This window comes from Dermacentor albipictus, chromosome 2, assembly GCF_038994185.2.
Source record: "Dermacentor albipictus isolate Rhodes 1998 colony chromosome 2, USDA_Dalb.pri_finalv2, whole genome shotgun sequence".
Classification (NCBI taxonomy): domain Eukaryota; kingdom Metazoa; phylum Arthropoda; class Arachnida; order Ixodida; family Ixodidae; genus Dermacentor; species Dermacentor albipictus.
Genome location: NC_091822.1, coordinates 67,970,485 through 67,994,054, shown reverse-complemented (window position 1 = coordinate 67,994,054; position 23,570 = coordinate 67,970,485). Strand labels below are relative to the sequence as shown.

General features: G+C 43.3%; 1 non-coding gene across 1 annotated transcript; it reads right to left on the bottom strand.

The window, feature by feature from the left end:
* Nucleotides 1–11,436: 11,436 nt before the first annotated feature.
* Nucleotides 11,437–11,509, bottom strand: TRNAS-UGA (transfer RNA serine (anticodon UGA)). Its single transcript has one exon. It is a non-coding gene; the product is annotated as a tRNA-Ser (tRNA).
* Nucleotides 11,510–23,570: the final 12,061 nt, after the last annotated feature.

Below are 23,570 nucleotides of genomic sequence, written 5' to 3'. Positions count from 1 at the left end.
CGCCGATACAAGTGCGTGATGTCAGTGGAGTGGTTTCGACGCGTTCCAGACGTATAGCCTTCAGCTTTTCTCGTCCCTACGACGAATGTAAGAGGCAAAACAACCGTTCGGTTCAACCGCGTAATTTTTCTACGCATTGTTGCAATCGCTCTTCCACCAGCACATTTGTTTTGTGCTCTGTCGCTGTCAGTTGTGAAACATCCGCTTTTTTTTGCCTGATGGCGCACGTTACACTTGAGCTTCGGAAAGCCACGGAGGCCTCGTATCGATGGGGCGGCAATGCGAAATCACGCGTGTAATTAGATTTAAGCGCAAGTTAAAAAACGCCTTGCATTCAAGTTTTTTTTTGTGTGTGTGTCTCTCACAACGGCATGCCTCATGTAAAACATCATAATTTCTTTGTTTTAGCTTTGGAGAACACGCGCGGCTGTAAACTCTCGTATGCTATCGATGGCATCAAAGCTCCAAGATTTGAGGCTCTCGCTATGACTGAACAAGATGGAGAGAAATCGGGGAGCTGAACTTTTGCCAATAACGACCATGTAAAGTCAACAGAAGATGAAGATAAGGAAATCATAGGGGTAACTAAGTGTGGTTGGAACAGAAATGTGGAAAATAATGACGAAAAGAAACAACTAAAGTGGACAAATATTTACCTTTGGGATCCGAACCCATAACCTTGGCATTACGCCTGAGTTGTGCTACGTGTTGTACTATGGCGAAAGCCATCAATTCGACTACTATCTTTATTGTTCACGTGCACTAGATGTAGGCCTTTGAGTGCTATCGAATGCCACTCACCAGTATGGCAGGTGGATGAATTTGCGACTCATCCAGTGACTAAATTTACTATCAGTGAGTTCCCTAAATCAGTTACCATTTTCAAGCAATGACTTCATTTATGGCGGGTTAAATGCCGGCAGTGAGAAGAAAACAAAGAGCAACTTATTTGAAGACGATACATGTTATTTTACTGGCAGTGTTGCAGCCAAGGGCCTTTCTTGCGTACAAAATATAATCAAACTCATACAGCATTCACGAGGAGAAAGGTACGTTAGGGAACGCATCTCACACGGCGGACCAGAATATTTATAATTCAAATGGCAAAAAAACGAAAACAGAAGAACGCGTTCACAGCTAGGCCTTCAATACACTTTACTTGAAAAGAACTTCATACACACCCCGGGGAATAAAGGAAGTGTTAGGCTCTCGTCGACAGTGGCAACACGGAAACACGGAAAATGTGACAACACGGAAAAAATCTAGAGTACCCGATGTTCGCTAAGCAAAAATGTAAACTAACTTGTAAATAGCAGATAGCTATGGACTTACGGTCTTGTACACTCTTTGTAGACTTGTCTATAAAACGTATGGGCCTATAGACTGTCTATAGATTAATGAACATTCATGTTTGTTGACAAATGCCTGCAGAATGTCATAGAAAAAGTGTTTATGAATATATAGCCCTATTTTTGTAGACTGAAGTCAATAGAATGCGTATAGACAAATGTTCATAAGTAGTCTATAGGGCTTTGCTTATAGATATTTTATACACTCCAGTCTACAAAAGCAATCCTTAAATAATTCTATTTTCATAGACTGAAACCTATGGAATGTCTATAGACTCTATAGACATTTGTATATAGATATTTATGGACTTCAGTCGACAAAAGTAGAACTGTATATATAGTTCTACTTTTGTATACTGAATTCCTTAATATATCTAGAGAAAAATGTCTTTAGATAGTCTATAGAAATTTGTCTATAGACATGCTAGACATTTCAGTCTAGAAATATAGAACTGTATAACCCTACACACTTTCGTCTATAAACATTCTGCGTACATTTGTGTACAAAGGTGACTTTTCATTAATCTATAGACACTCTATAACAGTCTTTAAACTGACTTATTATAGCCTATTCTATAAAAAGTATATGGCCATAAGTCTATAGACTGTCTATAGACTGGTCTATAGAAATAGTCTATAGGCATTTGTCTATAGACATTCTATAGATTTCAGTCTACGAATATAGAACTATAAACTTATACACTTGTTTATAGACATTCTGCAGACAGTTTTTTACAACCATAAATTTTCGTCGTTCTATAGACAGTATATAGACAGTCTATAGACTAAGAGTTATTATAGAGTAGTCTGTAAAAAAATGTACAGCCATAAGTCTTTAGACTGTCTATAGACAGTCTATACGTAGTCTCTCAACTCAGACTTTTTATAGACTAGCCTATAAAAAGCGTATGACCATAAATCTATAGACTCTCTATAGACTAGTCTAAGGAAATGTCTATAGGCAGTCCATAGACTTCATAGACAAATGTCTATAGAATTTCTATGAAAATTTTTGTAAGAGTGGTCCCATAGCTGAACGCTGTTTCTGTCACTCACGCGCAGCCAAATTAGGGATCAGAGCCTTGCGTGGGTATCGTCATAGCTATGCAAACTTGGAGGCTTCGTTGATGTGGTTGAAGGAAAAAACGGCGCTAAAAACACAAGGACTAAAAAAAACAACATGTAGGACAGACAGCGCCTGTCCGGCGTACATGTTCTTCTTTTAGTCGTCGTGTTTTTCAGCGAAATCTGTGTGTGACTAACCTTCCGTAGTGTTTTCGGCGTTTCTCAGAAAGCCATACGAGTCCAGTGCTCCGGCGCAGATGTCAAAATGCAGAACAGATTATAATACTCACCCTGCAGAATAGCGTGATGTCAAGGGTTTCGCAGTACATAAGCAGGAGAGGTATGGGCGCTAAAAACAGCTGCGTTATCGATGGGGAGGAGACGTATGGTACGTACACCCGAAGAACTTGCGCACGAGGAGCTCCGTAGGGAACCGCAACAATAATGTGAACGGTGCCCGCGCGAAACGGCCACCGGCGAATTTTCCCGCGATGCTGAACGAGAACCACAATCGCGAGCCCTGGAAGTTCCGAGCGAGCAACGACGCCACACTCGCAACGCAAAAATGACGATTATTTCACTCTGTGAAGAGAGAATTGCAACGAAAACACTTTGCTTTTTGGTTTGAATGTTTTAACTGTCGTCAGCTATCTCTGCCATTCCTTCACAGAGCGGAATGGTTGTGATTTTTAGCGCTGTTTTTCTTCAAGCATGCTACCCCAATTCGCCCACATCAAGGTCCTGCTGCGTTGAAGTCCCCGTTGCCCGAAGCTCAGTCCTGCGCAGGGTTCATCAAGGAATTTGAAGCATATGGCAATCTTTTAGGTACCAGCAATCGGCGCTGTTCTGCTGTCGCTGACTTATCGCGACAACAACGGACGCTCCACCGCTGTAAAGGTGTACATAATTTGCCTCTACGCTCTAAAACGTTTAACTCCCTTAAGGGTGTAAATGACTTGTTCCATGGGTGACGCCCTTTTTGGTTGTATTGCTCCAGCCCAAGCAAAGGGGTGCAAATTAACACCCCGCAAAGGAAGGGGTGGTAATATACGTCAGCTCGCCTATGGGTGCAAAACAAACAACACCCTTTCTATATAGGGTGCAGCATGGACAACACCCTTCCAAAAGGGTGTTATCCCTGCAAGTATTTTAGCGTTCACTACAGCCATGTAGTTAATGGGCAGACTAGCTGTTGCGAATGATGCCTAGCCTTGGCTATGGTTCAGTATGAGCCAGTATCTGTGAGGCGTCGTCATATAGCGCTTCTGGTCCGTCATGTGGTAGCATAACGTGCGACCCTTTTAGGCAAAAAATTTAAGTTTCAAGATCGCAGCAATGCACACGCCCTATGCTTTTCGTAATCTTCCTCTGCAGTGATAGTACACTGCCGGCAGCATGCAGAGCGCAATAACAACGCGCGCTGCGCTAAGCACACAGGATCTCCCGTACCTTGGTGCACCAGTACTTATCCATCCGTGGAAACAGCACACAGCCAAAAGCATGATGTTACTTGGATTTCAGAAATAATTAAAAAGCTCCACTTTTCTTGGTCAAAAATTTTCGCAGCAACACCAGCTCCACCAGGAGGGAAAGACACCACAGCTCGTTGCTGTAGCTCATATTGAATGCATTAGAGCGCAAGCAATGCATGGAATGGCGACGGTAACAAGTGCAGTGCTACAGAAGCATACGTTTGCCTGTCAAGCAGTTTTTTGCCGTTTTAAGCAAAGAATATATACCTGTATTCATCAAAGTTGTCATTTATCTCTACGGGATGCTTCTACTAGTACTTTCACATATGACTTACAAGGTAGCACTGAAAGCTAAAGAGCAAAGTGCAACAAAGCGCTTGCACTTCGAATGTTTCAGCAATTAGGAACAAAACCATGTGTAGCTGTGTGTTCTTCAATATATAAGCATGCACTATTTCCTGAAATTTATGTACGCTCAATTTACTGCCAGTGACCTGCCTATACCCAATAATTTTGTTGTTTCACCATGTACTTGCCTTGAATATCCCACAGGTATAGTAAGTTAAGCTACCAGAATAACAATCGGCTAGTCTAAGGTTACCTAATTGAACAAAATCATAGTAAAATTTGTGACGAAATGTCAGAAGAAAAGTATTTATTATTTCATTAAAGAGAAATGGTTACATAATAATGTTTGCACATTTTAAAAGTAAAAAGGAAGATAAGGAGTAAAACCATACCAATACAAAGACAGAAGCACCAAATAATGGCACAGGTACGATCAATTAAATTTTAAGCAGAACCGTTTCTTTAAATAACCTCACTGCTAACTATCACATGTTTTTATTTGAAAAGCACTGCATCTTATTATAGAGTACAAAAATAACCGGTCACATAAGAAAGAACAAGTCTGAGTGTGTCTATGTGAACACAAGGATAGAAAGCTGGGCGAGTTGGTACAGCAACATGATCTTGGATTGTAGTGCGAAGTGACGTGGACACAGTCTAGAAGCAGACAGCATGAGCTCTAACTCTCAACTAAATTTTTATTGAATTGCAAAAAACTGCAACATAAGAACATGACAAGGTATGAAGACATCAGTTAAACATATCAATAAGTAACGAAGTAAAAGAAGGAAACAACAAAAAGACTACTTCAGATTAACACACGTGTTGTGAAGATACTGAAATTCGCATTCTAACAGAAACAAAGATGCATGGCTAACGCAAGTCTCTCCTAATCTTTTAAGGTGGAATGCCTCTCTATCTATTTGCTGTGAAAAACTGTCATATTGTGTGGAATGATTAGTAATGTCAAACTTAAGAGCTGAGGAAGCTAGTCATGTCCACACAATATGAAACAGTTTTTGAGAACAAATAGATAGTCTCGAGAAGGCTAGTTATCCTGTGCATTTATTATCACTAACCTGCGAAAAACTTTCAAAATGGGTAGAAGGCCCCGCTAAGAAACAAGAAAAACAGAAAAAAAGGTTTGCTGTGGTGCCCTGTGTACATAGATTATCCCATGGTTTATGGAACGTGGCCAATAGACATGACGTGAATAAAGTTTTCTCGGCCCCGCAAGTTGTCTATCATGTGCCTATGACAAAAAGGAAACTTGAACATGGGGGCAAAACAGAAAACATGATTGCGGCGTTAGACATGTGTCCCTTTTTGTGCCTTGTAACACTGGTATAGTTTATCAGGTTCCTCTCAAGCGCGGCAAGACTTACATTGGACAGGGCGGCAGGTACATTATTATTAGACTAAAATAACACAAACATTCACTTTACAACCCTAATGCTTCACATCTAGCGTAACATTGTTTCAATTGCGGTTGTAAACTTTTGTTTGAAGACACAAACATTCTTTCGAGGCACAAATGCCAAACTACATGGGAAATAATCGAGGCATTCCCCATTAAAAGATTAGGAAGGACTCGCGCTATCCACGCATCTTTGTCTGTTAGAATGCGAATTTCAGTATCTTCACAACACGTGTGTTAATAGAAGTAGTGTCTTTTTGTTGTTTCCTTTTTTGACTTCCCTACTTCCTGATGTTTAACTGACCTCTTCATACATTGTCATGTTCTTATGCTGCGGTTTTTTGTAATCACCTATATATACTTTCCTTTCCTTCCCTCTTCTCCGCCCTTAAACTGGCTCTCTTAACTACTACACGCAGAGACATAGCAACAGTGCGCGCATTAGATCCTATAGATGAGATGAATATTTACAATTATTATTAGGGTTATATTTATATTCGAGTGCTGATTGCCGTGTTATAGTTTGTTAACGAAGCTTCAACTCAAGTGTAAATATTTTAAGGCGGTCTGTCGTGTGCGTATCATGGACACGCATGCTTATATCGCCTTCCGTTTCCCTACCACGGTTGCGCTTTAAAACCATGGCGCTGCAATATTACTTTCCTCTCCTTCCTTCTTCTCCGCCCTTAAATTGGCTCTCTTAACTACTACACGCAGAGACAAAGCAACAGCGCGCGCATGCGATCCCATAGATGAGATGAATACATATATATAGAAATGTATCAGTCATAGCTCTCGTAGTATAGCCTTCTGGGCCGTTTCCTTTTTTTCTTCTTTTTCTTTGAAAGAAGTCCTATTAGGGTTATTATAATTACACGAAGGTATTTTGCCCTCGCCAGCAGCAGTACTTGAGATAGCTATTCTGGCGGCTAGCTTCCCACGCTATGCGTGCCGCTTTCGCACCTGTTTAAGCTTTTCCTCGACGCTAGAGCTATAATATGCCCGCGCAACCTTGAGCGATCGGAAAGCGCCTTTTCCACTCTTGGCCGGTGGAGAGGGGAGGCTTCGTTCCGGCCGCGAAGCTCTCCACATCTCTGTAAGGTGCCTGGTGGTGGTCTTGTGCTGACGATGCCCTCTCGGTGAGCGCATATATCCCCCCCTCATCTTTTAAGAGGTTCAATACATACAAGCATTTGTCTCGCAAACCAGATTTATTTAAAGAAAATTTTCCACGTCTCAATAATTTCTCTCGTCGTATTCGAGTGCTGATTGCCGTGTTATAGTTTGTTAACGAAGCTTTCCCTCAAGTCTTAATATTTTAAGGCAGTTTGTCGTGTGCGTATCATGGCCACGCACGCTTATATCGCCTTCCGTTTCTCTACCACGGTTGCGCTTTAAAACCACGGCGCTGCAAGTTTGCTTCAGAGACTTTCCTTTCCTTCCCTCTTCTCCGCCCTTTAACTGGCTCTCTTAACTACTACACGCAGAGACAAAGCAACAGCGTGCGCATTAGATCATATAGATGAGATGAATATTTACAATTAATATTACGGTTATAATTATATTCGAGTGCTGATTGCCGTGTTATAGTTTGTTAATGAAGCTTCCCCTCAAGGCTAAATATTTTAAGGCAGTTTTCGTAGTCTCTAAAGCCGCTCGAGTTCACGCTGCTCCTCTGGCGGCCATTTTCCAAAATCGACTGTCGCGGACATCATCAGTCCCTTTCCACATAAGTATGAGGCTCGGAGCAGGAGCTATGGCGCTTGAAAGTAACCGGTGGCTTGACGAACCAACCGACTGAGCTACCTTTCCGGGAAACATTGAAGGGTCACGAGTTCAAATCACATTATGTACCTTTTTTGCTTCTTTTTAATTTTTCTTTATTTTTATTCTCTTTTCCTTCATTTTATCACTGTACGGAAACCTTCCTAAAAAATTATATATCCCCAATTATGCGTGGCCACACATGTGCAGGTCATAAATACCAATTTCTCTAGCCGAGTGCCATCCATGCGGTATAACTAAGCTCAGATTGGTCCACCTTGACTGATCAAATAGGGCACCACTGTAGGTTAAATGAGGCGTACAACTCCTGCGGGACCCGCCGTGATTGCTCAGTGGTTATGGTGTTAGACTGCTGAGCACGAGGTCGCGGGATCGGACCCCGGCCACGGCGGCCTCATTTCGATGGGGGCGAAATGCGAAAACAGCCGTGTACTTAGAATTAGGTGCACGTTAAAGAACCCCAGGTGGTCGAAATTTTCGGAGTCCTCCACTACGGCGTGCATAATCAGAAAGTGGTTTTGTGACGTAAAACCCCATAATTTAATTTTTTTTAATATATCTCTTGCGGGGACGGTAGAGTATCCGTCTCCAGTGCAAGAGGACCGTGATTCAAATCCCGGTGCCGCGCAATTCTCCATCGGAAAATAAAACAAAAAACCGTGTGTTGAGAAAATTGCACAAACAGGCCTGGAGTGCGGCCTGATCCCGGTGACCAGAACCGGTAAAGCACTATCTCACCAGAGCAGGATTGGCCACCCTGGTGCAGTACTTGGCCACAACCTCCTATATGAATACAACAATCAAACCCAGGCCTTCAGTCCCCAGCAGCCGCGAAGCAACTGACCACGGCGGCGGTCAGATCTGTGACGCTGCAGAAGGTGCTAAGAATACCTGGCTCCAGACAGGCCGCCATTGGAATCTGAACCTGGCAACGTTTAACGTTAGAACGCTATCTAGTGAGGCGAGTCTAGCAGTGTTATTGGAGGAATTAGAGGGTAGGAAATGGGATATAATAGGGCTCAGTGAGGTTAGGAGGACAAAAGAAGCATATACAGTGCTAAAAAGCGGGCATGTACTGTGTTACCGGGGCTTAGCGGAGAGACGAGAACTAGGAGTCGGATTCCTGATTAATAAGGAAATAGCTGCTAAAATACAGGAATTCTATAGCATTAACGAGAGGGTGGCAGGTCTTGTTGTGAAACTTAATAAAAGGTACAAATTGAAGGTGGTACAAGTCTATGCTGCTACATGCAGTCATGATGACCAGGAAGTCGAAAGCTATTATGAAGACGTAGAATCGGCGATGGGTAAAGTCTAAACAAAATACACTATACTGATGGGCGACTTCAATGCCAGGGTAGGCAAGAAGCAGGCTGGAGACAAGTCAGTGGGGGAATATGGCATAGGCTCTAGGAATAGCAGAGGATAATTATTAGTGGAATTTGCAGAACAGTATAATATGCGGATAATGAATACCTTTTTCCGCAAGCGGGTTAGTCGAAAGTGGACGTGGAGGAGCCCGAATGGTGAGACTAGAAATGAAATCGACTTCATACTCTGCGCGAACCCTGGCATCATACAAGATGTAGACGTGCTCGGCAAGGTACGCTGCAGTGACCATAGGATGGTAAGAACTCGAATTAGCCTAGACTTGAGGATGGAACGGAAGAAACTGATACACAAGAAGCCAATCAATGAGTTAGCGCTAAGAGGGAAACTAGAGGAATTCCGGATCAAGCTACAGAACAGGTATTCGGCTTTAACTCAGGAAGAGGACCTTAGTGTTGAAGCAATGAACGACAATGTCATGGGCATCATTAAGGAGTGCGCAAAAGAAGTCGGTGGTAACGCCGTTAGACAGGAAACCAGTAAGCTATCGCAGGAGACGAAAGATCTGATCAAGAAACGCCAATGTGTGAAAGCCTCTAACCCTACAGCTAGAATATAACTGGCAGAACTTTCTAAGTTAATCAACAAGCGTAAGACAGCGGACATCAGGAACTATAATATGGATAGAATTGAACAGGCTCTCAGGAACGGAGGAAGCCTAAAAACAGTGAAGAAGAAACTAGGAATAGGCAAGAATCAGATGTGTGCGTTAAGAGACAAAGCCGGCAATATCGTTACTAATATGGATGAGATAGTTGAAGTGGCTGAGGAGTTCTATAGAGATTTATACAGTACCAGTGGCACCCGCGACGATAGTGGAAGAGAGACTAGACTAGAGGAATTCGAAATCCCACAGGTAACACCAGAAGAAGTAAAGAAAGCCTTAGGAGCTATGAAAAGGGGGAAGGCAGCTGGGGAGGATCAGGTAACAGCAGATTTGTTGAAGGATGGTGGTCAGATTGTTCTAGAGAAACTGGCCACCCTGTATACGCAACGCCTTATAACCTCGAGCGTACCGGAACCTTGGAAGAACGCTAACATAATCCTAATCCATAAGAAAGGGGACGCCAAAGACTTGAAAAATTATACACCGATCAGCTTACTGTCCGTTGCCTACAAAGTATTTACTAAGGTAATGGCAAATAGAATCAGGAACACCTTAGACTTCTGTCAACCACAAGACCAGGCAGGATTCCGTAAAGGCTACTCAACAATAGACCATATTCACACTATCAATCAAGGGATAGAGAAATGTGCAGAATGTAACCAACCCTTATATATAGCTTTCATTGATTACGAGAAAGCGTTTGATTCAGTCGAAACCTCAGCAGTCATGGAGGCATTACGGAATCAGTGTGTAGATGAGCCATATGTAAAAATACTGGAAGATATCTATAGCGGCTCCACAGCCACCGTAGTCCTCCACAAAGAAAGCAACAAAATCCCTATAAATAAAGGCGTCAGACAGGGAGACACGATATCTCCAATGCTATTCACAGCATGTGTACAGGAGGTATTCAGAGGCCTGGAGTGGGAAGAATTGGGCATAAAAGTTGATGGAGAATACCTTAGCAACTTGCGATTCGCTGATGATATTGCCTTGCTTAGTAACTCAGGAGACCAATTGCAATGCATGCTCACTGACCTTGAGAGGCAAAGCAGAACGGTGGGTCTGAAAATTAATCTGCAGAAAGCTAAAGTATTGTTTAACACTCTCGGAAGAGAACAGCAGTTTACGATAGGTAGCGAAGCACTGGAAGTGGTAAGGGAATCCATCTACTTAGGGCAGGTAGTGACCACGAATCCGGATCATGAGACTGAAATAACCAGAAGAATAAGAATGGAATGGGGTGCGTTTGGCAGGCATTCTCAAATCATGAACAGCAGGTTGCCACTATCCCTCAAAATGAAAGTGTATAACAGCTGTGTGTTACCAGTACTCACATATGGGGCAGAAACCGGGAGGCTTACGAAAAGGGTTCTGCTGAAATTGAGGACGACGCAACGAGCTATGGAAAGAAGAATGATGGGTGTAACGTTAAGGGATAAGAAAAGAGCAGATTGGGTGAGGCAACAAATGCGGGTAAACGACATCTTAGTTGAAATCAAGAAAAACAAATGGGCATGGGCCGAACATGTAATGAGGAGGGAAGATAACCGATGGTCACTAAGGGTTACGGACTGGATTCCAAGGGAAGGGAAGCGTAGCAGGGGTGGCAGAATGTTAGGTGGGCGGATGACATTAAGACGTTTGCAGGGACAACATGGCGACAATTAGTACATGACCGGGGTAGTTGGAGAAGTATGGGAGAGGCCTTTGCCCTGCAGTGGGCGTAACTAGGGTGATGATATATATATATATATATATATATATATATATATATATATATATATATATATATATATATATATATATATATATATATATATATATATATATATATATATACGAGAAGCGAGGGGGTTAACCGAGGGTCCCGATTTTTATTAGCCCTGTCATAAGCCAACAAAAACTGACACCAAGGATAACATAGGGGAAATTACTTGTACATATTAAATGAAATAAAGAAACGATTAATTATAGGAAATAAAAGTGGATGAAAAAACAACTTGCCGCAGGTGGGAACCGAACCCACAACCTTCGAATTTCACGTGCGATGCTCTACCAATTGAGCTACCGTGGCGCTGTTTCCCCATCCACTTTCTTGGGTATTTATGTGTATTAGTAGAACCCTGGGAGTGTTAGCCAGCGCCTCCACTCAAATCTTGGCGGCGGACGTGTTGCGCCCTTTTTGCCGCAGGCGTCAAAAGAACGTGATCTCTTTGGGTGAAGGCAACTGGTCAATAAACAAAAATATGCTACCTGAAATCATGGATGTTGCCGGATTCGAGACCCTCGTTATGTAATAAACGAGAAGCGAGGTTTGTTGGCATATGATATGAAAATATATATGTTCCTCGTTTCAATAAAACTTTAGTTAAGAGTTAGCGCTCGTCCTGTCTGCTTGTAGTCTGTGTCCATGTCACTTCGAGCAGTAATCGAAGAGCATATGTGAACAAAACATGGCAGTTATAACTAGTCAGCGCTGCCCAAAAGTTGAACTTGAGAACTAGTGATAGTAAAGACATATACTTCGCTCAGCTGAACTGCAAAATATTGCAAATACCACAAAGACGGCATAAAAACTGGGCAGGACAGAGCACTGACTGTTAGTTATTGTTGCAATATGCACACCAAATCTATACATAAAAACTCAAAACTAAACTGCAGGAAATGCTCATCTCTCCAAGAGGACACTGAGGAACGAAACGTATTATTTTTATAATTCTATCTCATAGATTACTGATCTAATTAAACATGACACATGACCCCTTCTTTGTCACAAATGCCCTGTTCTTATTACATATGCACGATTACCAGCCTTGGTGAAAGAATGACTTGCACTAATGTTTTGAACACCGGTAAAAATGCTGCTTTTTCTCAACTTTCTGTTTTGACAGCACACTTGTGGGCAGTTGTGAACGCAGTTGCCTATAGGGCTGAAACACCATGTTTTGGCTGCACATGTACTCTCTACCGAACAGCTGGTTCAAGATAGCGTGCACCTCGGAGTGTGCAGCCAAACTGGTGGCACAGCATTTTTTTCCCTCGCCAGTTGATAAAGCCTCAGCAGCTGCAGTCACCTGCGATCGCTCGTAAAGATGCCATAAGGTCGGGCAGCAAACACAGATACCACGTAGCAAAACTTTCAGAGTGCATTGTGTGAGTCGAGGTGTGTAATTTGTGCTTTACTTCGGCAGCACTGCCACATTCACAACTATTCATTGCAGCTCCTAAATTTCAACCACATCAACAAAATAAATTAGGACAGTTCCTTCAATGTGATGGCAGATGCTCAGCTGCAGGCTTTCTAGAACCATGCATTATCTTCAGACAGTGCCAGTACAGCCCGTAGCACATCTTTCAAGCACTCCAGACAAGTACACCAATTACACTGCACACAGCATCTGGTGTCCATTTACCTATAGAGGCAAGGTAGCCCCTTGAACTTTGTCCCCTGAAAAGCAAGTGCCATTTGATACTTCAGTGCCTGTAGTGTCTTTTACATCTAAATCAATATTGACTACATAGTAGGAACATGAAACGACAAAAAAAGCCATCAGCCATCAACTGTGTGGCAAATCTGGGCGCGAGCTATTCTCTTATCAAATATACCTGTAGGCATTGCGACCAAAGTGCCCCAAAGATGTATGAGGCATTAGTTATTGGAGAGCTGTAAGGACATGACAATCCTAGGATGATTATGTTCTTGAGGCTTTTTTTCCCACTTTCCATCATTTGAAACGTGTATACTGTAGTCACGAAAACAAAAATGCTAAACTTGCGTGTGATAAGTTTTGCGGCTTATTTCCTAGCAGCTCATTGAAATGAGCCACGATGAGAAATTCAAACGCTGTTACCTCATCACACATTCATATTTCTTAAACACTAACAAAACCCGAAAGGCATTAGAGTGAGCATCACTTAAATACATCACATTTATTTAAAGTTATTGCACCATTTTGTGCCAGGTAAAAATGTTAGAAACATAAAAAAATGTTAGGATTCTACGGCCAGCCGTAAAAACTAAATAAAAAAATCATTAAGCCTTCTTAAGCGGTACAGGAGCTTTACAACTGGCCGTCTTGGTGATAGGCACGCAGATAGATGAGCAGCCATTCCACTGAGACGAGAATGTTGCGGGCTTCGCATGGAAGTCTGCGAGACACTGCAGAGTAGTTCTTGGTCCACATGAAGGAGGTTCCTTGCATACACGTCTGGGCCATCATACTGAATGCATGGTGTTACCGGAACTTTTTCCCCCTGCATTGTGGTAAAAAAGCACGGTTAATGTTCATACAATATTTATTATGCAAAAGGTGAGGCATGGACACACGACACGAGACTAGAGAAGTGAACACGAACGCGAAAAACATGGAAAATTTCATTAAATTGTTTTAATACATACAATTTTTGTACTATGTGTCATTCATTATGAGGGTTCATAACCGCAACATGCTTCATATATAGGCAGGTAGAATTATCAGCTTGGTCAGTTTGTACAAGCTCGTTTGAGGCAAGAAATCGAGTTTCACAAAGACATATTCAACATTCTTGATTGAAAAAGGAACACCTCACATGACATGCAGTCCTGTGAGAGGGAATCGCACAGTTCAAGAAAAACAAATTAAAACTCGCACACCGATCCTGAAAATCGAATAAGCACCTGCTACTCCAAAAAGCTAATAATTGTTAGGTTTTAATAGCACAAGGGCATCTTTGGCCAAAGAGCGCCCAGTCTATACTGCAAAACAAACTTCGCGCATCTTTGCAAAGCAAATATATAAAGATGACTAATGCCTCTCTGCGCTACAGTTGCTTTGCTCTAGCATGAAGTCATTTTAATGCATGCACACGTACATACACGCTACACCCAAGTGTAACAGCTGCAGAATTAAAATTGGGCAGCAATGAAGTCGCAACCTTTAACCCTTGATCCCAAGCTGTACTAGTGACTGGAGGCAGTACCAATATCGCCAATGACCAGTCGCAATCTTTCTGCCCGATGTTCTGCTGCTGTGACTGTCAAAGATAAGTTACAGTCGGCATTGAGGGAAAGCTGCCCTCAAAAGCAGCTTTTATTTTTGTGTTATTTCTAACCACAGACCAATGAAGTAATATATTTTTTAGAATGAGAATGACACCGACAAATTGAATACGTAAAAAATTTGCAAAATTTGGTAGATTTTTCCGGAATTAAGTTGGGGGTTAACGGGTAAAGCGGCAATCCAGAAACTAGAACAAGTTTTGACATGTCTGCTACCAGTGGATGCTAGAAAATATGTTGGCATTCTGTGGTTTTGTCCAACAATCCAAAAGGGATTCTTAATAACTGAGGAAATAAATGGAAATGTATCATGAAGTATATTTCGTGAATGTAATGCAGAAACACTCAACTTCTGTTGCTATATAATCTCCACTCGATTAACCTGAACTTTCTGAACTAGTTCAGGAGGTGCTGCATTTCACTACTCGTTCCACCAGTTCAACGTGGCAGCAACTGCACGTTGTGATTTGTTTTACTTAGTGCAGGCTTTGTACAAGGCGAGTTCACAGCATTCCCTGCACTTTGCCGAAAGGTTATGCATGTTTACGCAGCAGGTGTGGTGCCGCTTTCGCACAAGCGAGGTGCAGAAATCATTGAGTTTCACACAATAATTACTAGAGGAAACTCTGACGTTAGTGTCTACAGGAGATCAAACAAGAACGGTTGTACCAGCATGAAAATTATGGGAAGTACATGGATTTGCCTAAAGTTCGTCTGTTTGGCTTCAAATGGCCTTGTGACTTTTAAACTAGTCATTTTCAACAATATACTGAGTAATAAATAAATAAACATTAAAATCGTCCGACGACCGGATTCAAACACAGGAACTCTAGAACAGAAGTCTGATATTGAAACCATTAAGCCATGGAGGAATGTAACGACAAGTGAGTGGAACGCCCTGATGAATTTATCGCGGGCATACCAGTGCCTTGAGACGCTTGGCGCGTTTCGATTCGGCCACTTGGACTAGCTCAATTGTTGCAATTAATAGCAATTGTACGTGTTGGCGGCGTCTTCTGCACTTCGAAGAGTATAGACTGCGCTGAAATTTACAATAATAAGATTTATATAGAGTATAATATACGAAGCCACAAGAACGTCTGAATTCAAAAGCACGAATATCAGACAAATCCATGTGCTTCGTATCAATCCCATGGTGGTACGACTGCAGCGCCAGAGTTCCCTCTAGTAATTACTGTGAGAAACTCTCTGGCAGAAATAACCGAAGTGCCTGGCATTTTGTTCTGGAGTAATAAACTATGTTTTGCTGTCCCATAAATCTTACTGGTCATTAATTCCAAGTTTTAGTGCAGTCACATGTCTAGTAGGCAATTGTGGTATTTTGCATAAACATTGCAAAGCCAACTGTGATGAAAGTTCTCTCTGGTAAATTGGTTATGATCGAGGAGCATAGACTACTGAAGCAATCTCTGGAAGGCACGTGAAGTAATTTCCTTATTAGCAGCCTTTAAACAGTATTCGAGCATATGACACATGTACCTCAGATATGCAGATAACATTTCCTTGACTCAGTAAGAAGCGATGCTTCATGTTCCATGAGGCTACTTCAATCAAAGCAGTATTTGTGCTCTCTAAAAACAATGCCAATGCAGATGATCCAAATATTTTTCAGGGGCAACAGTTACGCCTGAAGTCATGCTAGATTAGTTTTTTTTAACACAAGATCAGACCATGTTTGAAGTGCTTCTTAATATTCTCCTATTTATTAGACTAGTCACATATCTGTACACAAAGGCTACTAATTAGGTCCCATGCTATATCATCATCTTAACAAAAACTTCACTTAGTAATACAAATGCTGTGATAAGGTTCCAGACCACATTGAGGTGCTGAACAAGGTGAATTCACTATATTTAAAATGAAGCTCCTGTTCTTCCAAACGAGAAGAAAGGATACTGAGGGTCAAAATTTTTCTTATTCACTGCTGGAACATGCCAGGGAAGGCACGTGGAAACTTATTTGTAATTTTCTATTTAAATGTAGAAATGATAAAGGGAAATTAAAATGGTAAAAAAACAGTCATGGGGGAAGAACGAACCTATGCCTTTGCATTAGGCATGCGATGCACTCACCACTGTGCCACCGAAGCAGCATTCAACCATCCACAATGGCCCTTCAGATTGTCGACGCACGAACACAGCCGTAGTACCACAGTGGTTAGTATATCAGATGCGTAATGTGAAGGTTATGGGTGCGTTCCCCACCCTCAGGTGGATATCTTTTAATCCACTTTCATTTACCTAGAATTTATCATTTCTATACTTCATATAAAAATTTAAACATGTTCCTGTATGCTTTCCTTGGCCTCATTAGCTGCTGGCTTCTTCCAGTTCTGTTACTTACAACGCATACATATTCTCATCTGGTAAGTAAACAGCTTTCAAGCCAGTTTTCTAGCCTTCATAACGCCATGAACACGACCAAAGATCGAGCGAAACAACTGTCTGCTCTCGAAAATCATTATCGCTTCCATTTACATAGCTATCGCAACCACAAGCAAAAGTCTATGGGCTAGCTGTCCACAAGCCGCAGATTAGACTGATAGCAACATATTACGGTAGCGTAAAACAATTTACACCCTGACTTAGCAGCCGCGGTGTGCTCTAAATGCCACAGTTCTCGTTTGCCGCTCGAAATTCACACCATGATGACGGGTACTGCATCTTTCACATGAAATATTGCACGCTTTGCTCCGGAGCTCAATAGGAGGGCGAAACGCATTTGGACGTACCTGAAATCCGCATTCCGGAAACCCGTCGACGCTTCCTAGAACGGGGCACACAGCCATACACCCGTACGGCGGCTTGACTTGGACGTGAGGCACTTCTATCAAATATTTCACATGCGACAGGTTTCACACCAATCGCGCGAACACAAGAAAATGCCGCAGGTCACAATGCAACGCCGTGCACCCGTGCATCTACCGATGAGCTGCGTGCGCGGACTTGCAGAAAAACAAAACTATGACAAAACGGCAGGCGCGAAAGAATGGCGGCTCTCGTTGCGGAGATGAAGCGGACGAAGCAATGAAGCGGGAATGAATGTTGCCAACTTCTGGTTCCGCGTTATGCCGGCGGTGGTGGCTTTAGTGGCGTGTGTTGCGGCTGTCTAATTTTTTATTTCTTTTCCCCAAACAGTATAGCTAAAACCAGTTCTTTCTTTGAATTTATAACTGTGTCGTTCTGCATTATTTTTTGTATTTTTATGCTACTAAGCGGCCAATTATGGCCTCCCAGGTTCGCGCGCGCCAGCTTCGCGCACAAGTCTCTTAGGCCATAAGACAACTCGTTAGGAAATGTCGTTCTTGTCGTTGTTAACGTTTCATCATCGTTTCGTCAACTGAGATAGAGACGTAGTGTCCCCTTTCCCGGGGTAGGGAGAGAGCGATCAAGACGGCATCGTGCAGCGGGGGGCGGGGGAGTAGGTTGGTGTTGTTATCGCGAAATTCGCGAACCCTGGGATCTTTTTATAACGTAAGCATTTCTATACTTACCCAACAAGAAAAACCATCCATCCGTCAGTCCGTACCGCACGATATCTTTCAAAATAGAACCCGCAGCAACGAGTGAATTCACCTTCGTTCTAGCTCTCGCTTCAACGTGACAGAAGCGGCGAGGCTTTCGGCTCATGCCGCACTACGCGCTTTTCGCAGATCACTTTCAAGATAGGTGTACGCGCGTCTGTTTTCGAAACGAAGTAAACGGTGAGAACACAGCCCGTGAAGTTTTCAGAAGTGGGCACACTCTGCCCGCATTGCAATTCGCTTTAAGATATGGTTCGCGCGGCCTTGCCACAAGCCGCCGCCGCCGGAGAACGGCTGATAATGGTTCGACGCGGAGAGAAGGGCTAAAGAGCGATAACGGCTCAGAACGAACGGAACGTCACCAGCGCACCTGGCCTCGCCACCTGCAGTACTTTGCTTGCGCCATTCACTTGGCGCCGCCGACCACAGCAGCTCATGTCGCCGCAGCACCATCGCTTATACTCGTCGGATCAAGTCTCATAACATTGATAACGACATGGATTGTCTGTAGCCTCTAACCCCACAGCTAGAATAAAACTGGCAAAACTTTACAAGTTAATGAAGAAGCGTAAGACAGCTGACATAAGGAAGTATAATATGGACAGAATTGAACATGCTCTCAGGAATGGAGGAAGCCTAAAAGCAGTGAAAAAGAAAATAGGAATAGGCAAGAATCAGACGTATGAGTTAAGAGACAAAGCCGACAATATCATTACTAATATGGATGAGATAGTTCAAGTGGCTGAGGAGTTCTATAGAGATTTACACAGTACCAGTGGCCCCCACGACGATAATGGAAGAGAAAATAGTCTAGAGGAATTCAAAATCCCACATGTAACGCCGGAAGAAGTAAAGAAAGCCTTGGGAGATAGGCAAAGGGGGAAGGCAGCTCGGGAGGATCAGATAACAGCAGATTTGTTGAAGGATGGTGGGCAGATTGTTCTAGAGAAACTGGCGACCCTGTATACGCAATGCCTCATGACCTTGAGCTTACCGGAATCTTGGAACGACGCTAACATAATTCTAATCCATAAGAAAGGGGACGCCAAAGACTTGAAAAATTATAGACCGATCAGCTTACTGTCTGTTGCCTACAAACTATTTACTAAGGTAATCGCAAATAGAAGCAGGAACACCTTAGACGTCTGTCAAGCAAAGGACCAGGCAGGATTCCGTACAGGCTACTCAACCATAGACCATATTCACACTATCGATCAGGTGATAGAAAAATGTGCGGAATATAACCAACCCTTATATATAGGTTCATTTATTACGAGAAAGCGTTTGATTCTGTGGAAACCTCAGCAGTCATGGAGGCATTGCGGAATCAGGGTGTAGACGAGCCGTATGTAAAAATACTGAAAGATATCTATAGCGGCTCCACAGCCACCCTAGTCCTCCATAAAGAAAGCAACAAATCCCCATAAAGAAAGGCGTCAGGCAGGGAGATACGATCTCTCCAATGCTATTCACAGCCCGTTTACAGGTAGTATTCAGAGACCTGGATTTGGAAGAATTGGGGATAAAATTATTGGAGAATAAATGCCTTATAACTTGCGATTCGCTGATGATATTGCCTTGCTTTGTAACTCAGAGGACCAATTGAAATGCATGCTCACTAACCTGGAGATGCAAAGCAGAAGAGTGGGTCTAAAAATTAATCTGCTGAAAACTAAAGTAATGTTTAACAGTCTCGGAAGAGAACAGCAATTTGCAATAGGTAGCGAGGCACTGGAAGCGGTAAGGGAATACATCTACTTAGGGCAGGGAGTGACGGCGGATCCGGATCATGAGACAGAAATAATCAGAAGGATAAGAATAGGCTGGGGTGCGTTTGGCAGGCATTCTCAGATCATGAACAGCAGGTCGCCATTATCCCTCAAGAGAAAAGTGTATAATAGCTGTGTCTTACCAGAACTCACCTACGGGGCAGAAACCTGGAGGCTTACGAAAAGGGTTCTACTCAAATTGAGGACGACGCAACGAGCTATGGAAAGAAGAATGATAGGTGTAACGTTAAGGGATACGAAAAGAGCAGATTAGGTGAGGGAACAAACGCGAGGTAATGACATCTTAGTTGAAATCAAGAAAAAGAAATGTGCATGGGCAGGACGTGTAATGAGGAGGGAAGATAACCGATGGTCATTAAGGGTTACGGACTGGATTCCAAGGGAAGGGAAGCGTAGCAGGGGGTGGCAGAAAGTTAGGAGGGCGGATGAGATTAAGAAGTTTGCAAGGACGGCATGGCCACAGTTAGTACATAACCGGGGTTGTTGGAGAAGTATGGGAGAGGCCTTTGCCCTGCAGTGGGCATAACCAGGCTCATGATGATGGTGATGGTGATGAATTGGGCTGCCTAAGATTTGCGGCCCGGCGGCAGCTGCCCTCCCCTCCCCCGTTTCCGTTGACAAGTTAGGGGGAGGCGTCTAAAGCAATCTTACACCCCCCTCCCCACAGTGGTGTAGCCAGAAAACTTTTCGAGCGAGGGGGGAGGGGTCCCAATTGACCGTGGAGGGGGAAGTAGCGGGGTCATTGCCATAGTAGCAAAAAATTTACTGTTAGTGAGCGTTACAAGTGCCCGGCTTGCCCCACTTGGCTACGCCGCTACTCGCCAAACCCCCCCTCCCGCCGCTATCGACGCAAATCGAGCTATCAGAACGTGCATGACACGCATGCATGACATAACATGAATGACATGCCGCGAAGCTGGCATGAATGTCGTCACATCATCATCATCAGCTTATTTTGACGTCCATCGCAGGACGAAAGCTTCTCCAGCGATCTCCAATACCCTTTTTCTTGTGCTAGCTGGTTCCACGTGTCTTCAAGTTTCCTAATTCCATCACGTCCACATTATTCTCTGACGTCTTCGAATGTGCTTCCCTTCCCTTAGCACCCATTCTGCAACTCCAATAGACCAGGAGTTCTCTCCCCTACGCATTGCAATGTCTGCCCAGCACGACGTCTTCCTCTTAATGTCAACCAGAATATCAGCTGTCCTCATTCGCTCTCTAATCCACATCGCTGTCTGACAGGCTATTATCTTCACGCCTAATAATTTTCATTCCATCGCTCATTGCGTGGTCCTCAACGTCTTCCCAAGCTTCTTTGGTAACTTCCATGTTTCGGCCCATTACGTTAGTAACGGTAGAAAGCAACGATTAGCAGTAATCTCCCTGGTCATGATTTAGTAATGCCTGCCGTAAGCTCGCCAACATTTTTTTTTATTTTTGTTAATTTCCTTGATCAGAGGCCCCTGCGAGTAATTAACCTGAATAAGCGCATTTCTGCGCAGGATCTACAGGCTGACTGCCGACCATGACATTCGTTCTCTCGCCAGGCTGCGGAACATTACTTTTCTCTTCTGCATACTAACTCTCAATCAGACTCTTACAATTTCTTCGCCAAGGTCCTCAAACGTTTGTTGCAAATAGTCTCCAGCGTTGCTGAGTTTGCCAATGTCATCTACAAACCGTAAGTTGGTGAGCTATTTACCGTGAGCCCTCACACCTAACCATTCCCAGTCTAACTGTTTGCACACCTTTAAGTATTCAGTGGTAGCATTGTAAATATTTTGCCATTCATCATATGAAGCCTTTTGCAGATATCTGGCTATGCAAAGTCTGCGCGTTAATGTCATCCGTTCGATATCAACATTCGTGGGAAACTTCATTTTTGACCGCTGTTGAGAGCCAGAGCGCTGCTGTCTAGGTGCCCCGATCTAACCATTCCAGCTACCTGATTCAAGCGCAGGTAGCGCGCGTTTCATGTATAGCCAATTTCCACGCCTCAACTGGCAATGTTCATTTATCATATACTGTAGCTTGTTCACTTACTCCCTTGTAATTAGAGTTTAAATTAAAAAAAACTGGGGTGTTCCAAGGGTGTTTTCTTGTTGAACACCCTTGTCCGTTACAAAAGGGTGTTTCAAAGGTGTTTACAAGGGTGAAAAGATACATACACCCGCATTACACCAATAAGGGTGTGAAAATTATAAGAGTGTACTGCAGTACATGTTTCTTTTTCGCATGCTTTACCACACATCTGATACGAAGGGGAGCGGAACCAACAGGACTAGAGCAGCCGTTCACTGAGAGACCTGTCAGGCAGGGTGGGGATGGGGGCCAGATTATGTATATGCCGCTTTATTGGCTACCATCAGATAAATAATGCCGTACCTTTGTTTAACGTGTGAGCGAGACGTTGATCTATTGTGAAATACTTTTGCGGGGCAGGCGAATGCAGCAACATATATTGTACGTTATACTGAAAATTATGTTCATGACTCGGCGGACCATACGCAGTGCGGTCTCGGTTAGCACGTACTGTAAGTATCGCTTCCCGTTCGAATCACCCTGCGGAAAGCCGATGGCATAACTGTGTATGCGCAAGTGGTTTCAAACCGAGTCACGTGACTCCCGCGCCGGCAAAATGAGGAATATGTGATAAAGCCCACATACGCCACGCATTTGAGACAAGCTTAGCGCTAGTACCATTCTGCCACGACAGGAGCTATGCTGTTATACTTCGACAAGCGTTCAAACTATTAGTTGCAGAGTACATTGCGTGACTACTTCGTTTGGCGGATGAGGTTTCCACGCAGGAATAAAATAGTTTGCGTTAGTAATAACAGCATACCCTAAAGTGTGAATTAAGCTTGTCCAACAAAGCGACCGTTTACGAAATGCGCGAGCGTCCTAAATAGTGGCAGGTGCTGGATTATTGATACCTTTATTTTATATAGCGCATGGTCCAAGTATACGGGATGAATGGTTATGGATCTATAAACGTTGAGCGGCGTGAGTATGCGAGGTCGTATTGCGGCGTTAGCCCGTTTTCTCTTTGTCTAACGAGAAAGAGGATGATAATGGAATATTTTTTTTTCGGTTTTGCTCGTTCCGTTCTCTGCGACGAACTCACACGTATTATGGAAATTTTGTCCTCAAATATATCCACCGCATTCCTATTATGCGATCTCTGTCATATATTATGGCTTTACAGGGCCATATATTATGGCTTTACAAGGCAAAAAAGGCAATGCCGAAGCAGAAAGCTTATATATGCATCATGCTGGTTCACCAACTGCAGTGATGTCTATGTTGAGCAGCGTCATCGGCCTCACGCAGGAGGCTAGCGTAGACATATAGTGATTTCCACAATACCAGACTTTAAATGCTTGAGAGCGATGCTGGCGAATCACAAATATTTGATAGCGCCTGCCACTTAGATTTCTCGTGGTTGCTTCACGTTGGTCTCACAAGAGCATGTTAAAAAAAATTAAATTATGGGGTTTTACGTGCCAAAACCACTTTCTGATTATGAGGCACGCCGGAAATTTTGACTACCTGGGGTTCTTTAACGTGCACCTAAACCTAAGTACACGGGTGCTTTCGCATTTCGCCCCCATCGAAATGCGGCCGCCGTGGCCGGGATTCGATCCCGCGACCTCGTGCTCAGCAGCCCAACACCATAGCCACTGAGCAACCACGGCGGGTGACACAAGAGCATGTGCTTTGATGTTTTATATTTTAGTCCCTACGCCAAGCGATCACA